Genomic DNA, 14962 nt, shown 5'->3' with positions numbered 1-14962 from the left:
AAAATCCTCAGCACGACCTTGCAAGGGGTCTTCCCGCGCTCCCAGATGGAGAAGGGAGCGGGTCACCCTAAACAAGGCAGCTGGGCGATTTTCTGCCGATACGATAAGAGCAGAAAAGTAATTACACTTCGCCGCCTTTATCGCCACTAAGTAGGTCTTGATATAAGACCTCACTAGTGTACGGTCAGATTCGGAGCGACTGGCCCTCCAACTACTCTCTAGGCATCTTTTCCAGCGTTTCATCCCCCTCAGCTCCTCGGAGAACCAAGGAGCTGGGCAGATTCGGCGCCGGGTCAGAGGCCGCAAAGGCACGACCCGATCTAAAGCACCAGCGGCCGCCCTATCCCAGGCGGCCACCAGGTCTTCCGTCGAGTCGCGAGCCAGAGTCTCAGGAAATGGCCCAAGCTCCATTCGGAACCTATCAGGATCCATCAGGCGCCTGGGGCGGAACCACCTGGTCGGTTCCGCCTCCCTGTGGTGGGGCGTAGCGGTCAGGAAGTCAAGTCTGAGGAGAGAATGGTCTGACCATGACAAAGGTTCAATAACTATATCCCCTGTATCTAAGCCACTCAATCACTGACCAGAGACAAAAACCAGGTCCAGCGTGTTTCCTCCTGTGTGAGTGGGGCAATACAAAATGTGCTATAGATGGCACATGGCACCTGAAAAATGTTTAAAGATAAATCAGCTAAATGCTGGAAATGCCATCAGACACCGGGATCATATTATCATATGTGGTGGACGTGTCCAGAAGCGAGGAATTACTGGATTAAAATTAGAAATGATAAAACAACGCACTGATTTAAAACCTGAACTGTTCCTATTGGGCATCTTACCAGAGAAATATAGTAAAGAGAATACTTATTTGATTATACATATTGTAACGGCAGCGAGAATTGTATTTGTGCAAAATTGGAAAGCAGAGAAAATCCCTTTAGAGGGAGAAGTAATTAAGAAAATATTGGAATGTGCAGAAATGAATAGATTAACATTGGTAATTAAAGAAAAGGAAGAATCGGAGTATTTTAAAGTATGGGGGCAATTATATCAATGGTTAGAGAAAAGATATATATATAAAATTAGATAATTGATGAATTAATATAAACATAAGAAATTTGGGAAGAATGATGTAACAATCTAAATGAAAATATAAAGGTATGATAGAACTATGATATGAAAATGATGGAGGAGGGAGTAGAAGACACAAAATATGCACTCAGATGAAACACTGAATGATTAAGGATGTATTTGTTAGTATGTTTTTTTGTTAAAAAAAAATAAAAAACTTTTATATAAAAAAAGACTTACTAAAGGTACTTCTCAACTTACGATCATAATTGAGCCCAAAATTTATGTTGCTAAGTGGAAATTTGTTGAGTTTTGTCCCATTTTATGACTTTTCTTGCCACATTTGAATCACTGCAGTTATTAAATTAGTAACACAGTTGTTAAGTGAATCTGGTTTCCTCATTGACTTTGCTTGCCAGAAGGTCGCAAAAGGTGATCACATGACCCCGGGACACTGCAACATTCGTAAATATGAGTCAGTTGTTAAGCATCCTAGTGTAAATCACGTGATCATGGGGATGCTGCAATGATCATAAGTGTAAAAAATGGTCATAACTCACTTTTTTCAGTGCCGCTGTAACTTTGAATGGTCACTAAGTGAACTGTTGTAAATCGAGGACTACCTGTACTGTAATGGGCAGGCTCCATTATAAGTCAAGGACTAACTATCACACATGACATCACTGTTACTTCTACCAAAGGCTATCCTCATAGTCTATTTCTTTCACTAGAGACAACAGAAACCCTTAGAATTAAGTTTTAAACATTTTACATACCAAATGTACTATAAATTCAGATACAAATGTCACCAAGAGTGTAAAAGAAACGATTAAATAGTATCCATATATGGGTCTTTAACTTTGCTGTTAAACAGTTAGAAAGAAATAATCTATAATATCCCTCAAAGATTTCCTTCATCTTTTTAAAAAGTGTGCAAATGCTTATTTACAACATTTATATAGCCACCCATCTTATATTGAAAATGGGTATCACAAGGAACTTGCTGTGACTGCCTTGATTTATATAGAAAATAAAATCCGGCCACCTGGTTTTAAAATATATGGTATTTAAGATTAGCTGTATGGTACCTGAATAATATGAGTTAGTATCAACTTTTCAAGGTAAGCCAGGTTAGGAAACAGACACCATAAGAATCTCTGGAGTTCTTCTTTCCTATTAAGGGTATAATAACAGAAATTTGAAAGCCTGACAAAGATGCTGTCTTCGCCCTAGTATACCAAAGAGAATCAAGGCAGAGCAATCTTGAGCTTCTTTCTCAACCCTTCCTTCATTTCAGGGCTAAGCTGGTGTTTACCTGAAAAATTCCTTCTACAAGGCCATCTCATAAGAGCATTAGTAGTGCCTTGCTGGGCCATGTAGTCCAGCAGTTTGTTCTCACAGAAGCCAGCTAACTGCACAAGGAAGTCCATCTCTCTCCCAGTAGATGGCCTTCAGAGGCAGCCATCCTGCCTAGCCATTGATACCCATAGCTTCTATGAATTGATCTAACCCTTTTTGAAGCCAGCCAGGTTGGTTGCCAGCCTCAGATCTCAGGGTAGCAAATTCCAAAGTTTAATTATGTGTTGTGCAACCACATTAACCCTTTGGCGTCTCCTGATTCTTTCATACTCCTCCAAAGATCAGATTTTTCAACTTTGGCAATAACCCACAGATACCAACACCAATCACTAAAGACCATTGTTTTATTTTTTCAATATTTGGCCAAACAGCAGTTATTAAATTCTGGTTTAAATCTAAATCACACAGCCAATTCTGGACACAACTGTATTTTCTGCATGGTCATCTCTGAAATGATTTCCAGCCCAAAGGAGGGACCTTGGAGACAAGTCCACCACAGGAACTGAATGGAGACAGGCCCTTAACTTTCTTCAATTGTGTCTACCTCAGCTATTTACGTGTACTTTGTAAAACCAGGCATGTCCATCCAAATACGTTGATCCTACTGGGTGAGACATTTGTGAGCTGTAGTTCCCAAAGAAAACAGGGACACTTCTGCAAATACAAATCCTCCACACCTTATCTAAATTTTAGATCAGTAGGGAAAGAGATCTGCACCCTATTCTGCCACACCTTTAATTTCTAGTCTCAAATTCTTTTCATATCTGAGGCATAAGATATGATTAGGGGACTGGAGACTAAAACATGTGAAGAACAGTTGCAGGAATTGTATATGTCTAGTTTAGTGAAAAGAAGGACTAGGGGAGACATGATAGCAGTCTTCCAATATTTGAGGGGCTGTCACAAAAAGAGGGAGTCAACCTATTTTCCAAAGCACCTGAATGCAGGACAAGAAGCAATGGATGGAAACTAATTAAGGAGAGAAGCAACCTAGAACTAAAGAAATTTCCTGACAGGACAATTAACCAGTGAAACAGCTTGCCTTTAGAAGTTGTGGGTGCTCCATCACTGGAGGCTTTTAGGAAGAGAACAGCCAATTGTGCAGAATGGTATAGACTGGAGTCTCCTGCTCGAGCAGGGGGTTGGACTAGAAGACCTCCAAGATCCCTTCCAACTCTGTTATTTTATGTTCTATGTTCTATGGAAAGGATTGGTAGACATGGCTGCTCCAAATCATATTCCAGATTTCCCGCACTTCTTTAATACACCATATGAGGGCACTCAAATCCCACAGCAAGACAGCCTAGGGAGATATTACCATTGTGCTGCATTGCCTTGTTTTTATCTGCTAGAGAGGAGGAGCAAACTATTTTTACTTAACCCACTTTTTGAGAGAGAGAGAGAGAGAGAGAGAGAGAGAGAGAGAGAGAGAATGCAATGTTCATTCAGTTGCATAGCAACCAACTCTTCCTAAAATCAGAGGAAGGAAAAATTATTAAATGGATGGAATTAATTTTGTCTGCCATGTGCCCTTAATTCCTATCTTCACCTCTTCTTAAAAATTTGCTTCTGGAACAAAAATCACCTGTACCTACCTATTAAGCAATGATTCCAGAGAAGCATTTTTAATCCCTACTTCCCTTGGATCCTAGAAATTCCAGTTAATGGTTCTAGATTGTACTTACTTCCTAGAGGAATGAAGAAAATCCCTGGGAGATATGTGTGTGTATGTGTGTGTGTGTATGTATATGTATAGGTATAGGTATAGGTATAGGTATAGGTATAGGTATAGGCATAGGCATAGGCATAGGCATAGGCATAGGCATAGGCATAGGCATAGGCATAGGCATAGGCATAGGCATAGGCATAGGCATAGGTATATGTATATGTATATGTATATGCCTATGCCTATGCCTATGCCTATGCCTATGCCTATGCCTATGCCTATGCCTATGCCTATGCCTATGCCTATGCCTATGCCTATGCATAAAGTTGGAGTGGTGACCATGCCTGTTTTTCTCCATAGCAAACTGACTCATGAATGACTCTTCAACATTCAGTTCTTGAGACTTCCGGTTGACGTCGTGGCGCTATCGGAACCAAAGAGTGGGGGGTCTGCAAACTTGCGCCAAATCCCTTCATTGGAGGGTCCCATAAGGGGCTAAAGTCACCCTGTAGGGGTGACAAAGAGTGGAGGGGTGACCTGCAGGACGCGGAGAGCAGTGGCTCTCCTGCTTGACCCAGGGCTAATTCCCTCTCATCCAACGACGAAGAGGAGAGGCAGCCATTATGGCTGCTGTGAAACTGGGGCATCCAAAAAAACAAAGAATGTGCTGGAGCGGTGTGGATGAACAGTGACTGAAACTGGGTGAGGTGACCTTTTTTTACCTAAAACCTACCCTAAAGAAAATAAACTCTGGAAAAGAGACTCTTTGAAAAGTTTGTTTAAGCAGCGAACAATTACAGAGAGAAAAATCATGGACCTGAAAGAAAAGATTTCAAGAAGACAGCACAAAACCTTTAAAAACATAGAAAGATTGGATCTCTAATTTTTATTGGCAATAAGGCTTTTTAAAATGCTGGAATTACTTGTCAGAATTTTGATTATTTGTTTGAATAAACACAAACTGAACCTGTTAGAATTTGTGCAGCATTAAAATTAAGCTGAAGGCACCACGTGCTGGTGAATGGAATAGACATTATATTCGTGTAACCCTGAGAAAATACTGATAAGACAGAGGAGAAATTGGAAATAACACCTGGAAGACTGCTGTGCTATCTATTGCACTATATGTCAGGTTTCGGTGCTATCTTGAATAAACTTCATTCTCAAGCGCAAGCTGTCTAATGAACCATTTTATTTTTAAGAATAGCAGAATCCGACATTTCTGACTCAAATTGCAGCCAAACTGGCCCCTCCTTCCAACCCCCTCCTCTTCCGCTCTCCAACCCCCAACGTCCCATTGGCCATCATACAGATCCATCTCTACATCCCGGCACGTTCTTTTCACAGGAATGCAGCCCCCATCCTCGTCTCCCAGGAAACCCTATCTGTACATACAAAACTAGGTAAAAGTTCATCTCAGCAACAAATCAAGCTTCCGCTCTTTCTGCTTCAACTTGTTATGTCAGCGCTGGAAGAAAGCCTAATTTGGAACGCTGACATCCGGCCCCTCTCCCTTCACTTCTGCGACATCACCTATCCCATAGGGAAAACACAACAAGATTAGTCTCATCAGCCCCTCCCTGGCTGTGCATCCCCCCCTCCCGGCTTTCCCGGGTGGTCTGCATGGAATTTTGCTATAAGGCGATCAGCTTGGATGTTTGCGCTCTTCACCCAGGAAGCCTCTGACAATGGGTAACCCTTCCATTTAATTAAGTACTGAAGGCGCCCCCTGTGCCATCTTGAATCAAAAATCCGCTGCACTTCGTAGTGCGTTTGGCCCCCAACAACCAGGGGCCCAGGGGGTTCACGTGGCGTTGGCCTTAAAGTAGACCCCACTACAGGTTTTAGAAGGCTACTGTGAAAAACGGGGTGAATTTTCCCCAAAAGCCGTGGCAACTGCAATTGCACTGTAACGGGGTTGATTATTTTTATTATAGGAAATGGTCCTATAAATTTTGGGCCCAATTTCCTGCTCGGGAGTCTAAGTCTCAAGTACTTGGTGGAGAGGTAAACTTTCTCTCCCAGCTGAAATGGTCTTTGGGGAGTTCGGTGCTTGTCTGCTTGGTCCTTATAAGATTGAGCCGCCTTTGCCAGCGCCCTCTTAACATTTTCCCAAGTTTGTCTCAACATTGCCATCCAGTCGGTCAAACTGACTGAGGAAGGGGGCTCCCTCGGGTATTCTGGCATGGGAACAAAATCCATGCCACTCTATTTTGAACGGGGTTAGCCCCGTGCTGCTGTGGACAGCATTATTATATGCAACCTCCGCAAAAGATAGGAGGTCTGCCCAATTGGACTGCTGGTAGTCGACGTAGCATCTTAAATACTGTTCTATCATAGCGTTCAGTCTTTCTGCCCCCCCATTGGTGCTCGGGTGAAATGCTGAGCTGAGCCCTTGGGATGAACCTATGGACCGTAGAAACTCCCTCCAGAACTTTGCTGTGAACTGGACCCCTCTGTCGGAAATGATTCTCCTGGGGACTCCATGTAGGCGGTAAATGTGTTTCAGGAACAGTTTGGATAACTGACGGGCTGAAGGCAGTCCACTACAAGGAATGAAGTGTGCCTGTTTGGAGAATAAGTCTATTACAGTCCAGATCACTGTATTTCCACTGCTCCTCGGTAGGTCTACTATAAAGTCCATTGCAATCTCCTCCCATGGTCTTGTTGGCTCAGCTACTGGTTGCAACAATCCAGGCGGGCACCCTGGCCTTGTCTTCATCGTGGCACAAATGGTGCAGCTTTTTACATAACTGTCTACGTCCTTTCTCATATGTGGCCACCAGAACTGCCTTCATACTAGGTGCAGAGTCTTTAGGAACCCGAAGTGTCCTGCTGGTTTAACATCGTGGCTCCTCTTGAGAATCAGGATGTGTAAACTCTGTGGGACATAGAGCTTTGTCCCCCTCCATGCTAGTTCATCTCTTTTTGTCAAGAGATGTTGATTGTCCCGATACCAGGGGTCTGTCAGCATTTTATTTTTTAATTTCGCAGTTAAGTCACTTGCAAGTTGGCCTTGCTGGTCACGTCGTTGCCGTCTGGTTACCACTTGGGCCGCAGCTTGGGTGGAGGGGATGATGGCATTCACTACCTGCTCCCGCTCACTGTTGTATTGGGGCATCCGGGAGAGGGCATCAGCCAGGAAATTTCTCCCACCTGGGATGTGCTTAAGCTCGAAATTGAAACGATTGAAGTATTGTGCCCACCGCACTTGCCTGGGCGACAGTTTTCGTGGGGTTTTTAGGGCCTCTAGGTTTTTATGATCAGTCCAGACTTCAAATGGTTTCTGGCCTCCCTCTAGAAGGTGCCGCCAGGTCAACAAGGCCCACCTTACTGCAAACGCTTCCTTCTCCCACGCCGCCCATCGCCTCTCCGTATCGGTGAGTTTGCGGGAGGTGTAGGCGCAGGGTTGTAGATCACCTTGGTTGTCCTTTTGGAGTAACACGGCTCCTACTGCCACATCACTTGCATCTGCTTGGATGACAAAAGGCTGTTCTGGATCCGGGTGTCTTAAGACAGGTTCTTTTGCGAACAGTCCTTTTAGCGTCTCAAATGCCTGTTGGCAGGTCAGGTCCCACTGTAGGGGTTGTCCCGGGCGAGGTTTCATCGCTGGGCTTCCTGTCTTTAGGAGATCTGTCAAAGGTTTGGCAATCTTCGCGAACGAGGGGATGAATTGTCTGTAGAAATTCGCAAAGCCTAGAAAACTTTGCAGTTGTCTGCGGGTGTGAGGGGGCTGCCATTGTAGAACTGATTGGACCTTGGCTGGGTCCATCTCTATCCCCTCATTTGATACTCGGTAGCCCAGGTAGTCTAGCCGTGATTGGTGGAAATCGCATTTTGGCAGTTTGACATATAGGTTTGCCCGTAGCAGTTTTTTCAGTACTTGGCGGACGAGGGGTATATGTTCGTCTATGGTCTCCGTGTAGATAAGAATATCGTCCAGGTAGACGAGGACCCCTTTGTAAAGGTGTTCATGTAAAACTTCGTTTATTAACTGCATGAACACTGCCGGGGCTCCTTGCAATCCAAAAGGCATTACTTTAAACTGGAAACTACCCAGGGGGCAGTTGAATGCTGTTTTCCATTCATCTCCTGCCTTTATGCGTACTCGGTAATAAGCTTCTCGAAGGTCTAGTTTGGTGAAAACCTTCCCTTTAGCTAGGTGGGCTAACATGTCTTTCATGAGGGGAAGGGGGTACAAGTTGTGTACGCAAACAGCGTTGATACTTCGAAAGTTGACCACCAGTCTCATGGAGCCGTCCTTTTTCTCTTTAAACATGACCGGCGCCACTACCCTTGGTTTCACTGGCTCAATAAATCCCCTTTGTAAGTTTTTGTCTATGTAGTCCCGCATTTCCTGCATTTCTCGGGGCGTCATGGCATACATTTTAGGTTTGGGTAGTTTCGCTCCTGGGATAATCTCGATGGCACAATCGGTCTCGCGGTGGGGGGGCAGAATGTCACACTCGGCCTCGCTGAATACCCCTGCAAGGTCTTGGTACTCCCTTGGGATCTGGTTTGCGTTACAAGCGGTGGTGGGTGCGGCTGCCAATTGCTTTGCTGCACCTTCTGGGAGGGACCCTTGTGTTGGTGGTGTTTTCTTCTGTAGTGGAGGGCTGCTTTGGGGTTTCAGCATGGGAGGGAATTCTTCTGGTCGGGGCGGCAGGGGTTGGGGCCCCTTTGCTATTCTCAGCCTGCGGGTTCCCTCTTGCCACCAAATGATTGGGCCCCATTTGTCGAGCCATGAGAGTCCCAATATGACTGGTTCTGTCATCTTGGGGGCTATTATGAAGCGGATTGTCTCCCAGTGATCTGCGAGTTCTAGTCTCACGGGTTCAGTCAAGTGTGTGGCGTACGTTCCTCCCACTAGGGACCCATCAACTTGCTCGAAGCGAATTGGTTGTTTGAGCTGTTTAGCTCGGATTCCCAATTTTAGAACTGTGGGTAGGTTGATTAGGCACCGTGTGCTACCCGAGTCTATTAGGGCTTGGAAAGTCTCTTGGGCCCCTGTTTTGGGGGCTGTTAGGCGTATGGGGAAAAGAAAAGGATGGACGGGTCCACTCACCATCGGGTCATCCTCGCCTTCGTCTTCCGTGTCATAGGGTTCAGGGAACTGATCTCCCTCATCTGGGATTCCTCTGGTTTCGGTCAGATGAGCGAAAAACTCAGGGATTTGGGGAGCTTCCTGCGGTACGTGGGTGACGCGCTTGGGCCCTCGTTCCGGTCGTGCTTTGGGCGGTGGAGCTGGTCCCGGTCTAGGCGTTCCACATCTTGCTGCTATGTGGCCGCTTCCCCCACATCTGTAGCATTTCAGTGGGCTCCGTGGGGCAGTTGGTCTGTAGGAGGGCTGTGATGTTGGGGTTTCTCGTCTGTTGAGTGGCCCATGGTCTGGTCGGCCTCTCTCCTTTCCCTCTGGTGGTTTTGACGTGTCACTCGCCCGCAGCCCTCTGTCGACTTTTATCGCTACCCGGAACCATTCAGCGAGTCGGTTTGGGATGTCACGATAGGCAGTCACTTGGGAAATTCTTTTATCTAGGCTTGTTCTAAAAAAATACACCAGCAATCGCTCTGGTAGGGGAGGCAGTGTCCCAATGACTCTCCTGAATTCACGGATATGCTCTCTGATAGGCTTCCCCCTCTGCATTAGGTTTCTGAGCTCGTCTTCCACATAGGGGTCCTCCTCCTCCTCCTCATAACGGGCTCTCAATAGTTGCAAGAACCCATCCGCGTTTTGTAGCTGGGGAGCCCTGTATTTGTAGAGTGATGCTGACCACCTCTTTGCTTCTCCCTCCAGCCCTTCCGAGATAGCATTCACTAGGGCTCTGGGGAAAGGGTAGAGGTGTCCGAACCGCTCTATGTATATCTCAGCTGAATCGAGGAATTGGGCGAGGTTGTCTGGGTCACCATCGAACTTCCCTCTGAACTGGGGTGGCTCCTCCCTCTCTGCCCTCTCCTCTCTGTGCTGAGCTCTGGAGGGCCAGCCCTGGTGTTGATAGTCCTCTGCCTCGTCTCTCATCCTGGGGTGGGGAGGTGCTGCCTTGTCTGGGCTTCGCTGCCATTCCCATCCCCAGCTCACCCTTCCCAATTCACTTAAGGGTTTTTCTTTATCTTTTACCTTTGCAAACGGGGATTCCGTCTCTAAGGCTTTTGGCACAGTCCCCAGGTACTTATCTGCTTCACGTTTCTTTGCTTGAAGTTCTGCTGGGAGGGAAGGTGAAGAAAGTTGAACCTTTGTATTTTCCAAGTTGGCTGGAATCACGACCGCTTCTGCTCCTCCCGTTTCTTGAAGCAGGCTTTCCTCCGATAGCTTGGCTTCAGCCATAGTCCCTCCGACCAGATGTCTGGGAGGGAATGGGATGATTTAAACTCAGCCAGCCTGGATTTGGAGGAGAGTTTGGCTGTCTGTCAGGTTTCGGTGCTATCTTGAATAAACTTCATTCTCAAGCGCAAGCTGTCTAATGAACCATTTTATTTTTAAGAATAGCAGAATCCGACATTTCTGACTCAAATTGCAGCCAAACTGGCCCCTCCTTCCAACCCCCTCCTCTTCCGCTCTCCAACCCCCAACGTCCCATTGGCCATCATACAGATCCATCTCTACATCCCGGCACGTTCTTTTCACAGGAATGCAGCCCCCATCCTCGTCTCCCAGGAAACCCTATCTGTACATACAAAACTAGGTAAAAGTTCATCTCAGCAACAAATCAAGCTTCCGCTCTTTCTGCTTCAACTTGTTATGTCAGCGCTGGAAGAAAGCCTAATTTGGAACGCTGACACTATACTTATTTATTCCATGACTACTGGTGTCAGAGTTCCAAGGAACACCCCCAACAAAATAAAGCTCTGAGGCCTGAGGTTCCTCAAAGTTCCAATTTATTAGAGATGTCATGTTGGCACATCTGGGAAAACCCGAATCTGAAAGCTTCCAGGTTTTCTCCACCCAGCTAACAGTTCACAGCCCTGCCCCACACCCACAAGTTCATCACATTGTCCAATCAACTCTTCACACTCAACTGGATACACTCTTCCGGCAGTCTCCATCAGATGCAGGCAAAAGTCCTTGAATACGGAATGTTGTTATAACTGACTTTCTACCGCGCCAACAACAACCCCCTCCCAACTTCCTCAGCTAAAATATGTGGCAGTTAAGAAGCAAAAAAGAAAATTGTCTTCCAAAACTGACAACTGGAGCCCTAAGGGTGGAAACACGGAAGACATCTAATTAAAGTGACTTTCAAATATCAGGAGTTACTTAGACTTAAGGAGATATTTGGAAATCTTCCTGGATTACCTAAAAAGAGTTAAATTGACTAACTGTGGGACATAAAGAACTATATGACTGTATTCCCTGAGGAGAAACGTCAGGATTGAGTAAATGGTTTCCAGATTGATTTTCTGAGGTCAAAGATAACTGAGACTCTGGGGCGGTGATAGACCATTGACAGACTATTGAGCTATATTTGGACTTATCAAAAGAAGACAAGATGTTTCATTGGGGGAAATAAGTGGGTTGCAAAAAGAAATGGTGTCGATGTTTTAAAGCATGTATGATATTATGACAAGGAATCACAGGGAGATAATGGATTTAATGAATAACATAAATGGGAAGCTAGAAATGATACAAGGGATAATGAATAATGATCAAAAAGCCCAGGAAATAGAGGAGATAATAGAGAGACCAGGGGAAAAGATAGACGAGACAAATCAACAAATAAAACAAGAAGATAAGAAGGAGAAGGCGATGAAAACTAATGAAGCAATTCAGGGAAAATACATGCTAAAAGACTAAAAAATGATACTGGATAAACAGAAAGATATTTTTGAAAAGAAAATAGAGACTTCGGCAGATTCCCTGGAGGCTTGGCAGCAAAAGATAGTAGAGATGGAAGTAATACTTAAGTTAAACAGGAAATGTAGATAGAGATGAAGACCCAAAGGGAGGAATTTGGGAGGCATGTTGAAAAAACGAACAAGAATTGAAATATTAAAACAGGCAAGAGATGATGGATAGAGGAAATGTTTTGTAACACAAGATTGGCTTTACTAGGAGCTAGAACAGAGGCAGAAACAAGAAATATGCATATTTTTATATAATATACTAAAAGTAATAGCTAGATATAAAGATTAGATGTTGAAAGATGGTGACATTATGTATGTTTTAATGATATTGTTTTTGTTATTAGAATGGGGGACTAAAATATTGAACAACTAAATAATGAAGGCCTATATTTTAACACAAATATATATAATATTACAATTACATAAATATGATTTAAATAAGAAATTATATTAATACTATAACTACTACTTGTATTCAAATGAATGATACCCAGATGCCTCACTGTTCATGTATTTATATTGATGTATATTCAGAAATAAATAAATAAAAACTAGGTAAACATCATCAATGCTGAGCATGTTCCTATTTTTTATTTATTTATTTTTGTCAAGCATATATAAGATTACAGATAAAAATATAAACATGGTTATGAATACATGAAATGTATAAACATGATTATGACTACATGAAATGGATACAAATAAAAAGGGACATTAGGACAGGGACGGTAGGCATGCTGGTGCACTTAATGCACGCCCCTTACAGACCTCTTAGGAATGGGGTGAGGTCAACAGTAGTCAGTCTAAGGTTAAAGTTTTGGGGGTTTGGGGAAGAAACCACAGAGTCAGGTAGTGCATTCCAGGCATTGACCACTCTGTTGCTGAAGTCATATTTTCTGCAATTGAGTTTGGAGCGGTTTACCTTAAGTTTGTATCTATTGTGTGCTCATGTATTGTTGTGGTTGCAGCTAGTAGGTCAAGTAGTCATTGACAGGTAGGACATTGTAGCAGATAATTTTATGTACTACGCTTAGGTCAGACCGAAGGCGGCGTAGTTCTAAATTGTCTAAGCCCAAAATTTCAAGTCTGGTGGCATAAGGTATTCTGTTGCGAATAGAGGAGTGGAGGACTCCTCGTGAAATATCTCTGGACTCTCAATTGTATTAATGTCCGATATGCAGTGCAAGTTCCAGACAGATGAGCTGTATTCGAGAATTGGTCTAGCAAATGTTTTGTATGCTCTAGTTAGTAGTACAATATTACCAGAGAAGAAGCTACACAAGATTAGGTTAACAACTCTTAATGCCTTTTTGGCAATGTTGTTACAGTGGGCTCTGGCACTTAGATCTTTAGAGATGAGTAGTCCAAGGTCCTTGACAGAGTGAGGGTCGTCTACAAGGTCATGTCCATCTAGCTTGTATTTTATGTTCTGATTTTTTTTGCCAATGTGTAAGACAGAGCATTTGTTGGTTGAGATTTGAAGTTGCCACTTGTTTGACCAATCTGACACAGAGTCAAGGTCTTTTTGAAGGGTAGCAGCATTGTCGGTGGTGTTGAATAGTTTTACATCATCAGCGAAGAGAATGCAGTTGCTTTTAATATGATCGCAAAGGTCATTTATGTAAAGTATAAAGAGTGTTGGTCCTAAAATGCTGCCTTTGGGAACACCACTGTTAACAGGTACAGGATTTGATAGAGCGCTTCCTATTTTGACCACTTGTTGCCTGTTAGACAGGAAGACAGCTATCCATTTATGCAGGAGTCCAGAAATGCCATAAGATTTTAGTTTTAGAAGTAGTTTGTCATGTACTACTGAATCAAAGGCTTTACAGAAGTCTATGTAAATTGCGTCTCTTGCTTTGCCCTGATCGAGATGTGTACTCCATATGTTTTTGCAGTGTAGTAGTTGCAGATTACGGGATAATTTTTTCTGAAGCCAAATTGTTTGTTGGAGAATAGGTTGTTTGTCTCTAGGTGGAGGGTAATGGATTGGTTAATGATTGATTCCATGACTTTGCAGGTGACGCAACATAAAGAGATTGGTCTGTAATTTTCAATTAAGCTGGGGGTCTCCCTTTTTGAAGATAGGGATGACCGTGGCTAGTGACCATTGGTTGGGCAAGGAGCTGGTCCCAAAAGATTTTTCAAAGATTATGCTTAGAGGTTCTGCTATTGCAGTGGAAAGCTTTTTTTTTTTTTATTGCAAAAGTTTTACAATTACATTTTCACCCCTTTTTTCCCCCCCCACAACCCACCCCAAACTTCCCAACCTCCCTAACCCTCCCTAACCCTCCCCTGCCCCCCCAGACTTCCACACAGTATACTCATATCAGGTAAAAAAAAAAACCCCGTAATATAAAGCTTGTATAAAACTTGAACCCCTCCCTCCCCATTACAATTTTTCTTTTTATCTTAATTATATTAAAATATTTCTAATGCATTATTTTCAAATAAAAGCTATTTGATACTTCCTAGTTTGATATTTGTTCTGAACATATTCTATCCACTTTTTCCATTCCCATTCATAAGTCTCTTGTGAACAGTCTTTTAAATATGCTGAGATCTTCGCCATCTCTGCAAAACTGGCCATCTTCAAAGTCCATTCCTCAATAGTGGGCAAAGCTTCGTTTTTCCAATATTTACCTATCAACAATCTTGCTGCTGTTATCATGTACAATATCAATTTTGTTTCACCCGATGTAAACCCCTTAACTATACCCAATAAAAACAATTGTGGAGAAAATTGCATTTTTTTCTTTAAAACATTCTGCATGACCCACCAAATTTTTATCCAAAAAGCCTTAACTTTCTTACAAGTCCACCAAACATGATAATATGTAGCATCTAAGCAGTCACATCTCCAACATTTTGGCTGAACATTAGGGTACATACACGACAATTTCTTAGGGTCTAAATGCCATCTGTAAAACATTTTATAAAAATTTTCCCTCAAATTCTGCGACTGTGTAAATTTAACATTCTGAACCCAAATTTTTTCCCATGTTTCCAACATCACTGGCTCTTCAAAAT

The sequence above is a fragment of the Pituophis catenifer genome, unplaced genomic scaffold, assembly GCF_029215685.1.
Source record: "Pituophis catenifer annectens isolate HBS135680 unplaced genomic scaffold, rPitCat1.0.hap2 SCAF_5, whole genome shotgun sequence".
Taxonomy (NCBI): Eukaryota; Metazoa; Chordata; class Lepidosauria; order Squamata; family Colubridae; genus Pituophis; species Pituophis catenifer.
The sequence above is the reverse complement of the archived record's forward strand: the minus strand, read 5'-3'. Positions refer to the sequence as shown.